General features: G+C 39.5%; 1 protein-coding gene and 1 pseudogene across 2 annotated transcripts in view; one reads left to right on the top strand and one right to left on the bottom strand.

Moving 5' to 3' along the window:
• The window catches only part of LOC308405712 (histone H1-like), a 160,907-nt gene that overhangs the window by 36,764 nt on the left and 107,997 nt on the right, over window positions 1-16,146 (bottom strand). The window lies entirely within an intron of this gene.
• LOC308406252 (myelin-associated glycoprotein-like) lies at window positions 7,643-15,033 on the top strand (annotated as a pseudogene). Its single transcript has 6 exons — window positions 7,643-8,048; window positions 8,568-8,864; window positions 8,964-9,227; window positions 14,330-14,611; window positions 14,764-14,852; window positions 14,959-15,033. The product of its transcript is annotated as a myelin-associated glycoprotein-like (transcript).

Raw genomic sequence — 16,146 nt, 5'->3', positions numbered from 1 at the left:
CTACACACCACTCTCAGCCACGTGGACAAGAAACAGGGTAACTATGTGCGAATGCTGTTTGTTGATTACAGTTCAGCGTTTAACACAATAGTGCCCTGCAGACTGTTCACAAAGCTGAGGGATCTGGGACTTAACAGCCGTCTGTGTGCATGGGTGTTGGACTTCCTCACTGGCAGAACTCAGGTGGTGAGGGTGGGCAGGTGCTTCTCCAACAGCATCACCATCAACACAGGAGCACCTCAGGGATGTGTCCTCTCGCCACTGCTCTATTCCCTCTACACTTCAGACTGTGTGGCCACCCATGGCTCCAACACCATTGTGAAGCTTGCTGACGACACAGTGGTGTTGGGTGCCATCTCCAACAACGATGAGGCGGCCTACATGGATGAAGTGAAGAATCTGGCATCGTGGTGCCAGGACAACCACCTCCAGCTGAACGTCAGCAAGACCAAGGAGCTGGTGGTGGACTTCAGAAGGGGTCAGCACAGAGACTACAAGCCCATTATCATCAATGGAGCTCCAGTGGAGAGGGTGCAGTCCTTCAAGTATCTTGGTGTCCACATCTCCTCAGACCTGACATGGGCTGCCCACATTCAGGTCCAGACCAAAAAGGCTAGGCAGCGCCTGTATCACCTACGACAACTGAGGAAGTTCAGGGTCTCTCCAAAGATCCTCAGGATTTTCTATACAGGCGCTGTGGAGAGCATCCTCACACAGAACATGACATCGTGGTTCGGGAACAGCTATGTGAAGGACCAAAAAGCTCTCCAGAGAGTGATCCGTACAGCAGAACGCTGCTGCAGGATTGCTCTCCCCCCGCTTCAGGACACCTACACCAGGAGATGCTGGACTAGAGCAGCGCAGATACTGAAGGATCCGTCCCATCCTGGCAACAAACTGTTCCAACTTCTACAATCTGGTAGAAGGTTCCGCATCTTCCGGGCAAGGACAGAGAGACTCAAGAGGAGCTTCTATCCCCAAGCCATCCGTGCCCTAAACACACACACCCGCCCTCTCACATCATCTATAATTGACTGAGACAGGACTCTCTTCCAGACACTAAACCAAGGCACAATGTACATTTCAATTCCTTTAATTTTAAATATGTTTATATTGTCTATCCTGTAAAATAGTCAGATGTCTATTCATATTAATGTACAGAATTCACCTGCTTGCTGCTACTACTGCACATTCACCCAGTGTATATACTATATGTGTGTGTATATATATATATATATATATATATATATATATATATATATATATATATATATATATATATATAAAATGTTCTTCCTCTACACCCCCCCCCCCCCCCCCCCCCCCATTTTTGCACATGTCGAGGAGCGTGTCAGGCTACATTTCACTGTGTGTTATACTTGTATAACTATGCATGTGACAAATAAAGAACCTTGAACCTTGAACCTTGAACTTAAGACAAAACTAAACTTGTTGTTTGTCTCGACCCAAGCTTAGTAAGACCCAAGTAGGATTTCATATTATTTGTTCAAGAGGAAGTAATTACACAAAGTAAACTAAATAATAACTATAATACCAGCAATTTTCAGGTGTAAGATGTCCAAATAATACAACCTCAGATATTCATGCTTTTTCAATAATAAAACTGTCTTGCATTTCATTGTGCATGTTTTGGGGCTCATTTTACAGATTCACCTAAAAACGTCACAGTTTCAGTCAGTCCCTGTTAGGATGCCTGGGTCGTCGACCCAGGGTTTTTGAGTTTATGATATTATTTATACTTTCTAGTTTTTGGTTTCTTTGAGTTCTGTCTTATGGCTTATGTCTCTGTCTTCTTTAGTTGCTCTGTCTCCCCTATCACCTGCATCCCCTTGTCTAGTTCGCGTCTATGTGTATCCTAAGTTCCTATATCCCTGTGTTCAGTCAATGTTTGTGTCTGCCCTGTTCCCACGTCTCTGTTCCCTTTGTTATAGTGCCTGCCCGTGAGTCTGTGTTATGTTTCCTGTTTTACTTTGAAAGTCCATGTCTGATGTTAATGTGTCTGGTTTTGCTTCCCCTTGTCTCGTTAGGCCTGATTTGCCCCAGCTGTGTTTTCCTCCTGTTACCCATTCCCTGATTGCTCCCTCTGTGTATTTAAGCCCTGTGTTTCTTAGTGTCTGTGTCGTGATCTACCGTTTTCTTAACTGTGTGTTCTGTCATTTCTCTAGTTTAAGTTTGTTTTGAGTTTTTTCAGTTATGTTATATTTTGAGTATCATTAAAGCCATTTTGATTTCACGCCTGTCTCTGGAGTCTGCACCTTGGGTCCTATTCCTGTCTGCACACAGCCACACCTAACAGTCCCTCTGGTCCAGTACCAGAGAACAGCAATGTGACTCTGACCTGCAGCAGTAATGCCAACCCAGCAGTAGAAAACTACACCTGGTACAGACCTGATGGAGACCAGGAGACTTTTATTGGGACTGGAAGCTCTTTTAATGTTACTGTTTCAAAAGTCAAAAGTACATTTTTCTGCAAGGCTACAAATGCACTTGGATGTGAACGATTAAGCAACCTACAAATAGATGTTGAATATATGTATTGATTTTCCATATTTACTCTTTACATATCACAACTAGAATTCCATTAATAGGATTGAAGGATGTACAATACATGAATTACTGCAATGAAACTAAAGCAGTAACTGCTCTTTGGGGTAGAGTTAAATAATGAGACTGACAATAATCATATTACAAGTAGTTAATTTAAGTATTGGTTATTAAAATTAGGGATTTCTGACAGGCACAATATTAGGCACATAGTAAGAAGAACTAAAAAAAATTAACTTTCATCAAATTGCTCTAGAACTTGCATCAATAAATTAGTTAAAGATTTAAAGTTAAAGACAGAAGAAAAAATATTTTATTGGACATGAACAAAGTGTTCAGAAAGATACAAGCCAAGAAAAACAACTTGTCACTTTTTACTCTTCAGTTTCTGCTCAAGATTTAACCTTTATATTGGTGTGGTTTGCTCTCTGCTTTTACTTAGAGGTACAATATTGTGTTTTGCATTCAAGAGTATTTAATATTATTTTTTAAAATATCTTTCAGGGCACTACTGTATTACAGATATTTACACTTATTCTGTAAATAAAAGTGTCCTAACATTTAAGTGTGCATGTTCCTATGCTCATTTTTTCAGATTCACCTAAAAACATCACAGTTTCAATCAGACCCTGGTACAGTGCGGATGGAAACCAGGAGACTTTTATTGGGACAGGAATGAGTTTATCTATTAGAGTCTCCAAAGACAGGCGAATATTGTTTTGCAAAGCTGGAAATGAGATTGGAGTTGGACGTTCCAGCAGCATTCAAATTGAACTTCAGTGTAAATATCACATTTTACATCTCTTTAACATTTTCTCTATCCACATCTAATTTGCATATACATTTGTATAATATTACGATTCAACAACAAAAAAGAAAAGAGAAAGAGGCAGACTAATTCAATGACAAAAATGACCTTTGTTTAGCCAGAGTAGGAGACAATATAAACAGAGTACAATGCCAAGAATCCAGCAAATGAGGAAAAACGGGTAATCTTAAAAACTGGCACAAGCACATCTGGACCAGACAGGACCAGACTGCAGCAAAGGAGAAAGCATTATATGCACAAAGGGTAATCAGTTAATGAAACACAGGAGGGTCACAAGATGCTCCCACAAAGATTCAAGACAGTTAATGAAGAAGAGACAAGTAAACTTAAGAGCACTACACAATTACTAAGATAAAGTTAGGAACCATAAAATACAAAAAGGGAAAATCAGACACAAAACTAAAGGAAGGAAATACAGAGAAGGAAAACAGAAATACTGAGCAAAATAAAAAACTCTAATACAAATAGAAACTGTAACTAAGAGAACTAAATACATGAAGATGAAGACGTGATAAAGTAACTACTAGCCAAACAGATAATGTTAACAATATATAAGAATTTAAAGTCCATAAACTCAAAACTGTGTGTGTGAAACCAAAGACCATAGCAGATCTGATACCAACAAGCAGCAATGTCACTCTGACATTCTGCAGTAATGCTGAGCAGTAAGAAAGTATTTGTGATGCAGCGCTAAAGATAACTGTGAAAACTGATGGGGAACAAACACATTTTATGAATCAAAGATATAAAGTTAATGTTTAGATGTTTGAAACCTTAGCCAGTGATACAGTGTACTCTACAGAGCCCACTAACAGATAATGTTAGGATTACATCTGTGCTCCTCTGGGATTCACTTGCAATCAATTTCTTTGCAAGAAGTTTTAGATACCCTCTAATCCATATGAAGAAGGAATCTGTCACTGCAGTCCAGTTATAATAGACATACTAGGAGTTTTATAAAATGTATGTTGTGAGTTCAAACAAACCTTATTTTTTAAAGGCTACACAATTAATATACAGGTCTTTTTCTTTTTCTTTTTTTAAATTCAGTTCTGTATCCAGCAATAATATCCACTCTTGCACTGTTACTACATGTGTTTTTTATCAGGTAAGTAAACAACATGAGACTTTTTCAGAAAACCTTCAGACTTTACTGTAACAGTAAACTCTATTTGTCCTGATTCTATTTGACTAAATGCTGATAATTTCTTACTATTTTATTTTTTAGGGTTCAGAAGAGTCCCTGTAAAAATAAAGGTCACTTAACAGATGAAAACAACGCAGATGCAATGAGTCAGCCTCTAACTGAAGAAGGAAATGAGGCGCCTTAAGTTCCTGTTGACCAATGCTGATACTTTTGTAACTATACAGCAAGAAGTAGATTATCTTTACCACTGATATTTTCTATGTAATTGTAGGGACCAAACACAACAGAAGAGTGCATTTATGCAAACGCTGATGGACTGAGAGGGGCAGAAAATCTTTAACCTGCAAACATCGCTGGACCAAGCAGCACTGACTTTCCAATCTCTGGGCCAAACCATGCAGAAGGAGGATGCAAAAAATCAGACAAGGGGACGAGTGCGAACTGATTTACTCTAATGTGAACTGGAAAATAAAGAGCCAGAAAAAGAAGGGTGAAAAGTCTTTGGACATGAATCCATCTGGCAGATCTTATTTGAAAGAGAAGTGCACGGTGAGGGGAGTTAACAGAAAGTTTGTGAGCAATGCAGTAGAAATGGGAGGCCTGTATGCTCAAGTGGAGCCTAGAAATATGAGGAAGGAAGTGGGGTGTGAATATGCGCAAGTCAAATTTAAAGAACAAAGCGCTATGCAAAAATAGATAAATAGTGCTGTGAAAAAATATTTACCCCATATTTCCTGATGTCTTGCTTTTTGCATATTGGTCACAGTTTGGAGTTTCAGAACATTAAACTAATCTTAATATTAGGAAAAAAATAACTCAAGTAAATTCAAAAGGCAATTTTTATTAAAAAAAAAAAAAAAGTCCAAATCTATTAAAATGTTTTGATTATCTGAAACATTTTAATGTGACAAATGTGGAAGGAAAAAAGAAATCAGGAAGCAGACAAATACTTTTCATAACATAATGCAACCTTTTGCATTGTTGAGCTTACTACAAAATAAATAAATAGCTGGTCTGTTCTCTGGGTGTGTCCTTGACACGTAGTCACACTGTGGCAAAGACATTGAGCAATACAGTTACAATCCCTTTGTTCAGGCTTCTCTGGCACAGTATCTCAGACACTCCCTGAAATAGTCAAAGACTGGCTCACTACCAGGTGGCTACAACTGGTCCAAGGAGACCTGTTAGAGAAGCTGGGAGAAAATCTGGACATGCAGTTTGCATGCTTGAAATTTGGTGGTAATTCATTTTAATCTGATTAGCCTGCAACAAACGCATGGCTCTGAGCATGACCCAGCTATAGTCTAGCTTCATCTGGGATGTGATAATGCCTTCCTATGTTTGAATGCTCCAAATTCCAAGTAATAAAATGCAAAAATGTTTTAGTGGCCAACATGATGAAATCATTTTTGGAAAAATCTTCTGAAATAATTAAATAAAAAAAGATTAAAATATTAAATAATTTAAATAATTTAAAATATAGAATATAACTGCACAAACATCTCAAACTTATCATTGTTTAGCTGTAGGCTATAAATATAATGAATGACACTTAAACAAATAAAAGTGATTGATTTTTTTTGTTTTTTCAATATATTATTTTGTCAAAGATTTTTTTTTTAATTCAGTGCATCTGGGAGTTTTTTGTCTTTTGTTATGTTGCACTTGTGCTTTCGAGTTCACTCGTGGATTTGCTCTTTCATATTCATAGAATGTATTCACTTGCGAAGACACACTAGATATGGGGGTGATTGACGTCATTTCACTGACTAAATGTTCTTGGTTGCATTGCATTGGCTGATAATAATATTTGTTCATCACCTGATCTAACCTTATTTTGAGTTCCTACGTTCCTCCTTGTTGCATTATGAAAAGTGATGTATAAATATGTATGTAATCATTTTTCTAAGCACTTACATTAACACAGGAATCGGTCCAAATCCATCTAACCTTTGTCACACTGCTTTGGAGTTTAATGAACAACATGTGATGAAGTGTTTAGCAAACTGTAAATTCGGTGAAACAAGCAGAGCCCTTCTTTCCGAGTTTCTCACTTTCAGACTGACTGCCTTAAATGAGCACTGCAAGTTTCCTGTTTGAGGCTGAATAGCAGAGAGTGGCAGAGCAATTTAGGTTGTGGTCAAAAGGTGGACTTGAGAACAGAAACAGACTGGGACATCACAAACACAGTGAAGCAGCATCTCTCTTGCCAGGTACGTTTCTCATAAGATATAAAGATTGAACTTCCTTTCAGAAGATCTAAAGCTGTATTACTGATGTAAAGCCAAGTTTTATGCTTTGTTCAACCTGGAAGAACTTGAGGATTCTAGTGTAGAAAAATCAACTGTAGTACTATACACTTCCTCAGTAACTGATTTTGTGTTAGTGTATTATGACCGGTATTATAAATACAATGTTACAGCTGCTGCGTTTCAGAGGTTGAAAAGCCAAAGGTGACTTATCGGATGCTGTAAAGTGACTGCTGTCTTCATGGCCTCTGTTCATCTGCTTAGACTGCTGAGCTTGATGACTGGTAATAACGACCTGTTTCTGTCTTTAGTTCTGTTGCTGATAATGCTTTTAAACAGTTCATGCAATGTAAAATCAACTGTCAACGTAGAATGACTGCACCATATGAGTGAGAGAAAAACAATGGGAAAAAAACAACATAAAAGCTGCACAGGTTTTACGAAAATCTTATATCCATACTATTGGTATTACTGTATTATTTTCCTGTAGTAATACTTTTGGCTACTTTGATAATGTGAAAAAGTCATAATCGTGTAACCTCATCAAATTAATCTTTAGTAATTTTGCAGTAAAGGTAGGATATGTTCCTTAGAATTTGAAGACAGAAAGCAGAATACAGGAAGACAGAACATCCACTCATTTCATTTTTAATGAGTTGACAGCAATATTAGGTTGATTTCTGAGAAGTCACTGGTGGTTTTTTGTTATTTTTATAGGGTTGATGTTTCTTAGTGGTTAGCCAGCTTTCATGATAGCATCTCTCTGTGCATCAGAGTTTCTATTTGTGGGTCACCTATTTTATTTTATTATTCGTCAGCAAAGATATTATTACAACATTTTGTGGTTTTGTGATGTTTTTGATCTTCCCTTCTGCTCTCCTCTTCCTCTCACCCTTTTGAGGTACCTCAGTTCTCCAGCAGGTGAAAGGCTTCAGCGTTAGAGTACCCAAAACAGTTGTTGCTGATGAAGGAACCTGTGTTGTGGTGCCATGTCAGACAGAACCTTACGATCGAGTTATCTGGTACCAGTATCATAATCTAAAGTATCCTGTTGTTTATGATGGAGTTTATTCTTATAACGTGGAACAGCAGTTCAGAGGACGCACCAAAGTATCTGGCAACGCTGCAGAGGGAAACTGCACCCTGATGATTGACAATGTGAGCACAGCTGACCATAACCTACGTGTTTATGTGTGGATCAATCCAGACTCTCAGACAACTCAGACATTCCATGATCAAACTGTAACTATCAGTGTTGGTAAGTGAATATTGTCAAACTTCCATTTAAGTCAGACTGACCAATGTTACGTGCCAGTTTAGTTCAGTGGATGAGTGGGTGACTGGGCAACCACATGTGTTATAGAGCAGCACCCGGGTATGGGTATGAGGCCCTTTGCTGCATTTCTTCCCCTCTCACTCTCTCCTCCCTGCCTCCCTGTTCATCTCACTTTAATATCACCATAAAGGCAAAAAGCCAAAAAGTATTATTTAGAAAATGACCATGGTTGCAGGAGCTTAATAAAAAATATATATATAAAAAAAATTCTGTGAAAATGTAAATAAAAACAACTAAAAACTAGTTCTGACAGAATTTGGAAAACTCAAAATCTGTTACACATCCAAGAAACCCAGCACATAACACGGCTACTTGGTTTAAGTGTACAATAGCAATTTGCCATACAGTACATGTCATTTAGAAAATTCTAAATCTCAAGATATACAAGACATTTTTTTCTCTTTATTACGTTTTGTTTTTTGTTTTTTTTTTAACTTCTAGAAAGAAAAGCTCCCATAATCTACATACAGAAGAAAATGGTGGAAGGGGAGAATTTCCAGGCCAACTGCAGCATAATCTACTCTTGCCCTTTCTTACCTCCATTGCTTCAATGGAATGCAAACACACTTCTGGAAAACTACACTTTTGTGGATTTCCACATGGAAGTGCATGGCCAGTGGTTCTACCAAAAGACACTGCGAGGAGTAGCAACATATCTGATGCATAACAGGAGGATTCGCTGTTCGGCTAAGTTTAAAACCTTTACCATTGGAAGTGAAATGACACTCAACATTTTATGTGAGAAAAGCAATATGTGCTCTAAATACAGTAAATCGTAGACCTACATTTATTTATCTTAACAAACTGTCTTGTTGTTATGATTTCCTATATCCACAGATAAGCCTGTCACTGTTACAGTGAAAAAGGAAAAGAAAGTTGTGGTGGAAGGTGACAGCATCAACATTGAGTGTGTTGCTAATAGTAACCCACCACCACACAAATACTTATGGTTTATAAGACAATTAGACCAGCACAAGATCAAAAATTCAACTCAGAGTACAAAGCATTTCAACAACATTGCACGAGATACATCTCTGTCCTGCATGGCTCAAAATGCTTTTGGAGTGCAACAGTCCGTCTGGGTGGATCTGGATGTTCAGTGTAAGAAAAAAAGAAACACACACACACACACACACACACACACACACACACAACAACAACAACAACAACAACAACAAACCACAATAACATAATAAAAATAGGCTATTCATCGTAGAAAATATATCAATATTTGTCATCTTAGCAGGGGTGTGGGAAAGGAATATTATATTTTGAATTGCATCGCTACAAGGAAACCAAATATCAATATTTTATTTATCCATCCATCCATTCGCTTCCGCTTATCCTTTTCAGGGTCGCGGGGGGCGCTGGAGCCTATCCCAGCTGTCATAGGGCGAAAGGCGGGGTACACCCTGGACAGGTCGCCAGTCTGTCGCAGGGCTAACACATAGGGACAGACAATCATTCACACTCGCATTCACTCGCACATTCACACCTAGTGACAATTTGGATTAATCAATTAACCTATCCCTACAAGCTGCATGTCTTTGGACGGTGGGAGGAAGCCGGAGTACCCGGAGAGAACCCACGCAAACACGGGGAGAACATGCAAACTCCACACAGAAAGACCCCGGCCTGATGGTGGAATTGAACTCAGGACCTTCTTGCTGTGCGGCAACAGTGCTAACCACCGTGCCACCGTGCGGGGAAAACAACATCAGAAGGACCCCAGCCTGAAGCAAAAAAACACCGAAACTTTGCGTCTTTACCAACTGTTAGTTTCTACGACACGCTTATCTTAGTGCTAAATATTTTATTTAATCAATTAAAATAATCTGGAAAGAATTAGAACAAGAAGTTTCAGCTCACACACCACCATCCAGAGATAACTTTAGACAAACAAGGGTATGTTAAATCAGCTCAACCGAAATAAGTGCCCAACACTGGACACACAATTTGACGAAGCTACTTCATATTTAAGAGCAAGTCAGTTGCTCAGTCATATGAGTAAAAATAGAATAGCAACCTCCTAGCATCAGTCAAAAACACCAGTCCCTGTAAATTGAACTCTTTCGCGATGAGAGGAGGTGGAGAAAAGATAAACTCCAGTTATCTTATGAAATCCTACGTGCCAGCCACTCGAAATTCCAAACTGCTGCCAAAATGGTGGCTTTCCTATCAAAAATTATCCTGGCTAATGGTCACAATCCCCGAACGCTATTTAAAATTTTTAATTTAGTGGTCAATCCCTGCCCTGTTATGCCGCTGGTATGCTCTCCTGCTCTTTGTGAACAATTTTTAAATCACTTCTTAGATAAAGTTTCATCTCTTAAGTCTTCACTTCCTTTAATGTCTAGCCCTGTTTGTAGCCCTGGTTGTTCGTCTACTTTCCATCAGTTTGAGCCCGTGTCACTCCTTACTCTTAAGCATTTAGTTGAACAACTGAACAATACTAATCCTATACATGATACCCTCCCATCTCGCATAGTTAAGGACTGCTTCGATGTAATTGGACCCAGTATTTTATCGCTATTGAATTCTTCCTTACTCTCTGGCTGGAATCACATTAACGATAAATTCCCGTCTGCCTTCAAACCACATCATAGCACTGAAACAGCGTTGCTTAGAGTCCTCAACGATCTTCTTCTAATTGCTGATACTGGACGCTCTGTGGCCCTAGTTTTATTGGATTTATCCTCGGCCTTCGATATGGTAGATCACAACATCTTATTAGCGAGGCTTGAGCATACTGTAGGCATTAAAGGTGTTGCCCTTGATTGGTTTAAATCATACCTCTCCAATAGGTCCTTCTCTGTCAACCTGGGCACTTGCTCTGTGTTGGGCCCTACTCTTATCCCACTGTATATGCTCCCTCTAAGAGCAATCTTTGAGAAATACCGCACCGCCTTTCACTGCTATGCTGATGATATACAGATCTACTTTGAACTAAATGATGATCTTGCTTTGTCCTTGCACTGCTTTCAAGAGTGCATGCGTAAGGTCAAAGATTGGCTCTTAGCAAACTCTCTTATCCTAAATGATAAGAAAACTGAAATTGCGGTATTTAGCAGCAACGTTCCTCATGGCCAACTTTGTGATGCCTTTGGTTCCCTTACCAGCTCCCTTTCTGACACTGTTAGCAATTTGGGCGTGTTGCTTGACAGCTCGTTCAAATTCGATAAACAAGTGTCTGCTGTAGTTAGATCTAGTTTCTACCAACTGCGTCTCATCTCTAAGGCTCGGGACTATGTTTCACATAAGGACCTGGAAAAGCTCATCCACGCCTTTGTGACTTCTAGGCTGGATTACTGCAATTCACTGTATTTCGGTCTTCATTCTGCCCTCCTTCATAGACTGCAGACAGTCCAAAATGCTGCGGCACGCATTCTGACCAGAGCTGGGAAGTTTGCCTGTATCACCCCTGTAAAGTAAAGTGTGTGTGTTAGTCCCCATAGGGAAATAGTTCCTCTGCATTTAACCCATTCACCCAGTGAAGCAGTGGGCAGCCACCAATGTAGCGCCCGGGGAGCAGTGTGTAGGGACGGTACCTTGCTCAGGGGTACCTCAGTGTAGCCGTTCAGTGGAGTCAAACCCCCGACCTTCCGATCATGGGGCCACCACTCTACCTACTGAGCTATCCCCTGTTCTAGCTGGCCCATTAAATACCGCATCCAATTTAAAATACTGCTGCTTACGTTTAAAATTACCAACAACACAGCACCGAGCTACTTTAGCAAACTCCTTAAATCGTATGTTCCTGCCAGAGCATTAAGATCATCTACTCAGTTACTCTTGGTGCAGCCTAGATCTCGGCTGAAGTGACCGGGTGTTTGCCCTGGCTGCACCAGAGTTGTGGAATAACCTTCCGATTGCGATCCGGGCGTCCGATTCTATCCAATCTTTTAAATCACGGTTAAAAACCTATTTGTTTAATCTCGCTTTTCCTGCTTGTTAATGCTCGTGCCTGATTCTTAGACTTACTCTATTTTTCTTTATACATATTTTTTATGGCTTGTGCTTTTACTATGTTTTTACTTGATATGCATTTTATACTACCCCTGTGTATTAGTGGCAATGACCTGTGAGTATATTTGATACTTTGTTGAGGCCTTATAATACTCATGTTACTTTTCTGTCTTTTATGTTAAGCACTTTGGTATACCGCTAGTTTTTAAATGTGCTCTATAAATAAAGTTTGTTGTTGTTGTTGTTGTTGTTCTGCAACTGACTGCAGCTTGTAGTGACTAAACCCATTTGTAGGCATTTTTTGGTCATGAGTGTGCATATGATTTTAAAGCTTTGTTGGAGATGTTAGCGTATGCCCCGTGAAAGTGTCTGCATGTATGTAGACAAGCATGAACAATTTAAACTATGTTTTACCCACTTACTGTTGTTAAGCAGTTGTAGGATATTTATATTTATCATATCTCTTTGTCATTCCACTTGTCTTCTCTTTGCCATAAATAATTTTAAGCTTCAAAAACCTTAAAACTTACAGTGGCTAAAATGCATGTAAATAATCTTAATTTCTGCCAGAAACTAATTTTTAGCAGAAAGACATCATGGTTTCCTTAGACTTCCACCACTCTTCATTCTAGGGAGTTTTGTCAAAAAGGGCCTTATAAATTGTAAGTTTAGGCCAAGATGATAAATAATTTTCATGTTCACTGAAAGTCATAAACCACACATATCTAAGAGGTTTGCATAAATGTGATGTAGTAATATTTGCCTACCGGCAAATATGCTATTTGCCTACTAATATACCTAATATACTGTTTGCCTACCGGGTCGGTAGGGATGATGCAGTAAACATGGGGCTGCATTACATCCTGCAACACCTTGACCGCCCGGGAACTCATGCCAGGGTCCTGTTTGTGGACTTTAGTTCAGCTTTTAACACCATTGTGCCTGAACTTCTCTCCTCCAAACTCTCCCAGCTCAGCGTGTCACCAGCTACCTGTCAGTGGATCACCAGCTTCCTGACAGATAGAAAGCAACAAGTGAGACTGGGGGAAATCACCTCTGAAACTCGGTCCCTCAGTATTGGTGCCCCTCAAGGATGTGTCCTCTCACCACTACTGTTCTCCCTCTACACTAACGACTGCACTTCCAAGAACTCGGCTGTTAAACTCTAAAGTTTGCAGATGACACCACTGTCATTGGCCTCATTCAGGATGGTGATGAGTCTGCATACCGGCAGGAAGTTGAGCGGCTGGTACTCTGGTGCAGTCAGCACAATCTGGAGCTGAACACTCTTAAGACTGTAGAGATGACAGTGGACTTCAGGAGACATCCCTCAACTCTGCCCCCCCTCACCATATCAGACAGCCCTGTGTCGACTGTGAAGACCTTCAAGTTCCTGGGTACCACCATCTCCCAGGACCTGAAGTGGGAGACCAACATCAACTCCATCCTCAAAAAGACCCAGCAGAGGATGTACTTCCTGAGACAACTGGGGAAGTACAGTCTCCCACAGGAGCTGCTGATCCAGTTCTACACTGCGGTCATTGAGTCTGTCCTGTGCTCTTCCATCACAGTCTGGTATGGAGCAGCCACTAAACAGGACAGGAACAGACTGCAGCGGACTGTACGGGCAGCAGAAAGGATCGTCGGCGTCCCCCTGCCCTCCATCCAGGATCTGTACCTCTCAAGAACCAGGAAACGGGCAGGGAAAATCATCACAGACCCCTCACACCCTGGTCACAGACTTTTTGATCTGCTGCCCTCTGGCAGACGGTACAGAAGCCTGCAGACCAGGACCACCCGACACAGGAACAGTTTCTTTCCCCTCTCCATCTCCCTTCTAAACAGTTGACCTGTCACACTGCTCCCACTGCCAGACTGCAGCTGCACCTTATGTACATTCTGTAGTATTCATTCCACCTCATTTCATTTCTGTATTTTATGTATATAACTTTAGATTAGTTATTTATAGTTGGTTTACACAGCGTTGTGTATGTATGTGTAATGTGTATATATAGACACGTGTGTGTGTGTGTGTGTGCGTGCGTGCGTGCGTGCGTGCGTGCGTGCGTGCGTGCGTGCGTGCGTGCGTGCGTGTGTGTGTGTGTGATTTACATTGCTGTGCTTGAGAGGCACCATCTACCGGAACCAAATTCCCTGTATGTGTCTGCACATATACTTGGCCAATAAACACGATTCTGATCATGATTCTGATTCTGATTTATATTTGGTCTTTTTAGATCGCCCTGTAATCCTACCTGAGACCTCGTGCCACCTTACAGGAGACCTTCTGAGGTGTATCTGTTTGGTTGATGCATCCCCTAATGCTTCTATATACTGGATTATAAATGGAAATTACACCCATTTGTCCTCATTCACCTCTGCTTTGACAAATAAGAAACATGTAGTCTTTGGGGAAATAAAGATTAAAGTTAAAACCCAGACCAATGTATCGTGCACAGGCAGAAACCCACATGGAAGTGACACCAAAAAGATACCTGCAGTCAGTTTGTCAGAATCAAGTAAGTAGCACTTAAGACTAACAGTGTGTATATGTTTGTGTATTCAGGCATGAATGGTGTTTACCCAATTTCCTTCAGGGTCAACCTTCAGGATCAATAAAGTTTTATTGAATTGAATGTGTGTCTGTAAAAAATGTTTCTTTGTTTTTCAGCCCTTTTGCTGTGGCTCATGCTTCCAGGAATGATTTTCCTCTTTGGATGTGCTGTTCTCATTTACAGAAAATATCCTGTAAAGAGGTTAGTAAACTGTGTTTCATGTTATTGTTTTTGGTGTTTAAGATGTAAAAGTATTAACACAGATTTCTTTTTAAATACTTGACAAACATATATTTCAAATTTACTAAATTCAAACATCTTTTAGATTATTTTTTGGAGGAGGTCAAGTCCAGCAACAACAGATAAACAACATTTTTCATCGGTGAGGAAAATCATTTCAAGTGAAGCTACCTCAGTTTTGATGATGTGTTGTAAAGATATGATAATTAGTATGCAATAAGTAAAGTAGCCTTATTTATCTGAGTAATCTCTTCTGTAAGAGCTCAAATATATATATGCAAGGCAGCAAAAACCTTTACACAATGATTGGGGGTCAGTTGCTGCAGAATATAACATGGTATGTCTCTAAATGAGCAAAAATATTTAAAGTTTCTGGGTGGCTTTGTAATATTTTTCTTCTAACTTTTGCTAGCTCACAAAATGAAGACACACAAATACACCTACACAGACCTGACAGAGCCCTGGAGATGGAAAGACTTTCCTGTGTTTATGACAATGATTTCCTGGAAGAAATGCAAAGATCGGCGAGATCTCAACACTACCAAAACAGTGAAACGCTTCTCCAAAGCAAAAATGAAACAGAGCCACCTGACGAGGTTTTACCACAGAAAATACTCATTTCAAGTTTAAAGCATATGAAATCACCCTACATGTATCAGAATGGAAGTTGATGTAGATCTTGACACATATAATCAAATTGCTTAAATCAGACTGTACAGTTATGTTATGCTATTGTTTTTTTAACTATTGTAATTTCTCAAACATCTAAAAGTAGTAAAATTATATATTTTACTTCCCACAAAATTTGTATTGCAACATGAGGGTTTATCTGGAGTAATGACCAGAGGGAATTTGCTGCTGTCTCACACAGTAGGTTCCATTGATTGTTGGAGCAATATAGTCTACTTGCAATGCATATTAGAGTGACATACTTTTGTACTCTCAGTTTTCTCTTAAGCAATTCTGTTAGACTTGTCACTGTTAGACTAGATAGTTTTGCCAAAGCATCAGTTATATTTTTGAACATATACATGTCTATCTTTATTTCCTGTTGCAATCTTAACGTGTTGTAACAAACAAGGAAATCAATATTTAAACAACAGAAAACTGAATTGCAAGCAGAAGAATACTTGTTCTTTACTCCACTGCAAAACTGACAAACATCTATGATCATGCCAAGGTGGGAATATATTCAAATAAGGATAATTAAAATATTGTGAAAAACAATTTCTTACACAATGCCCTCTTCTATGAGAGGT

The sequence above is a fragment of the Rhamphochromis sp. 'chilingali' genome (assembly GCF_963969265.1).
Source record: "Rhamphochromis sp. 'chilingali' genome assembly, chromosome: 11".
NCBI lineage: Eukaryota > Metazoa > Chordata > Actinopteri > Cichliformes > Cichlidae > Rhamphochromis > Rhamphochromis sp. 'chilingali'.
This window is presented reverse-complemented; position numbering and strand designations above follow the sequence as displayed.